General features: G+C 43.9%; 1 protein-coding gene across 2 annotated transcripts in view; it reads right to left on the bottom strand.

The window, feature by feature from the left end:
- Window positions 1–2,224: 2,224 nt before the first annotated feature.
- The window catches only part of LOC143294758 (tubulin alpha chain), a 1,556-nt gene continuing 1,395 nt past the window's right edge, over window positions 2,225–2,385 (bottom strand). For both annotated transcript variants that reach the window (XM_076606229.1, XM_076606230.1), the window contains exon 2: window positions 2,225–2,385. This exon is cut by the window's right edge and continues 307 nt beyond it. The gene's annotated coding sequence lies outside the window, so the exon portion shown is untranslated.

Here is a 2,385-nt window from a genome sequence, read left to right on the forward strand (position 1 = left end):
TGTGTGTGAGAAACAATGTCTTGTTTGACGTGTGAGGGAGTGTGTCCAGTGTGTGTGAGAAACAATGTCTTGTTTGACGTGTGAGGGAGTGTGTCCAGTGTGTGTGAGAAACAATGTCTTGTTTGACGTGTGAGGGAGTGTGTCTAGCTTCTTGAAGACCTTGTCAAGCAGAGCATGCTTCAGGAGGGGAGACAACCAGTCGTCACGAAGGGCAATGTCAGGACTGCAGGGTGGGTTGGGGCAAACTTGTGCTCTTGTCAGTTACCTCCGCTTTATGGGCACATGCGTATGCGCACGCGCACGTATGTGTGTGTATGCGTGTGTGCGTCTGTATGTGTATGTTTCTGTGTCAAAGTTTTAAAGTATAAAAATTCAGAAACATTTAATTCGAAAACCTGATTTGTGGACATGTGTGTTTGTGTGTGTATATGCGGTTTTTCTTGTTGGATTTTGTTTTTGTTTGTTTGTTTTTGTTTTTTTGTTTGTTTGTTTGTTGTTGTTGGGTTTTTTTTTTGTTTTTTGTTGGGTTTTTTTTTTGTGTGTGTGTGTGTGTGTGTGTGTGTGTGTTTGTGTGTGTGTGTGTGTGTGTGTGTGTGTGTTGTGCGCATGAGAGCATGGATGGACGTGCATACAGGTGACGGTCTATTCATGTGTGTGGCGGGGAAGGGGGTGAAGCGGGGAGAGGGGGCATTTTTGTTTGTGCAGAAGAGGGGAGAGAGAAAGTGGTTCTCAAACTTGACTTTAATAATGCAAAGAGAGAGAGGGGGGGGCGAAGGGGGGGGGGGTTAGAAAGGTGGCGCTACGCCCAGTGGCAACACCTTATTTTTGCAAGGCACAGTACTCTCACCATTTCTGTTCACCTGGTAAAGATGAATGCAGAAATTTGACCAATTCGTCTCCACTAGTCAAGTTTGCAGATGATTCAGGACTGACAGGATCATTACTGATGGCGAAGACATCAAGTTGACAGCCAATAAGAAATTGACAGATTTGTGAATTGGTGTGAAGAAAATTACCTTGAACTGAAAGTTGACGAAACGAAAGATATTGCAATTGACTTCAGAAAAAAAAAAAATCATGCTTAAGTAAAAATTATAAAATTTTAAGTGGTTGAACTTGTAGACTCATACAAATATCTTGATGTTATAACTGACAAATAGCTTTATATATATATATATATATATATATATATATATATATATAAGAAGTCTTTTGATGTGTGCAAGCAGAAGCTCCAAATGTTTTACAATCTGTTGTCGGCAGTGTTTTAACCTTTGCGCCATGTGCTGGGGTGTAAACTAAACCAAGCATGTCGTCAAAGACAGGCTGGAAAAAGCCGTGAGGAAAGCGGGTGGGGCTGAGGGTAAAAAGACAATACACTTCTAGCTGCATGCACAGCAGAGGACTAACTGACAGACCAATGACAATTTGAACAGACGAAACACACCCACTACACGACAACATCGATAGCAGTCAGAGAGAAGTGGCAAGTTCAGAGCTCAACGAGCAAGATCTGGTTTCATGAATTCATTCATTCCAACAGCCATTCGCGCACACAACCCAAGCATGCAACACACTTGCTCATTGGACTGTGACAACAGACACCCGAATTTCCCCAGCAGATGAGTGAATGTGGGACTGTGGAGCTGAGTTCAGGCACGTATGGGAAGCAGGGTGCGGGAGGTGTTGGGGGATTGAGGGGGCGGGGGGTACACGGCAAGCGTTATTGTGAGTGTTGTGGTTTTGTTGTTGTTGTTTTGTTTGTTTGTTTTGTTTTGTTTTTAAATTACAATTATCAATTTTGCTCTCTTTTTTAATTACCGGCGTGATATATGGTGTGTGTGTGTGTGCGTGATTGTGTGTGCGCGCGCGCGCGTGTGTGTGTGGCTTATTAGGCAATCGACAGCTATTGTTGGTTCTTATTTGACTGGTTTCAACCTCTTTTTACAGTGCGCATGATCATTTATGTTTGTGTTTACAATGAGCCTGTGACTGCACAAGTTAATTTATGTGGACTAATAGGTGTTGTTTTTTTATTGATTGATTGATTGATTGATTTGAAAGAGCTACCACAACACACACACACACACACACACATACGGACACACACACACATACACACATACGGACACACACACACGGACGCGCGCGCGCACACACACACACACACACACACACACACACACACACACACACACACACACACACCAAGAGTCACGCCACATTTAATAATTTTGCGATCCATTTTATTGACCCAGCAGTCCTGACAAACTACAGACACAGCGACGGTCAGACTGACATCAACGTCTTCAGCGACTGTGCCGCACACACCCACACCTCACGGGTGGGTAAAGGAAGAGGGGGTGGGTGTGCGGGGCAGGGGAA

Source organism: Babylonia areolata, chromosome 20 (genome assembly GCF_041734735.1).
Source record: "Babylonia areolata isolate BAREFJ2019XMU chromosome 20, ASM4173473v1, whole genome shotgun sequence".
Lineage (NCBI taxonomy): Eukaryota > Metazoa > Mollusca > Gastropoda > Neogastropoda > Buccinidae > Babylonia > Babylonia areolata.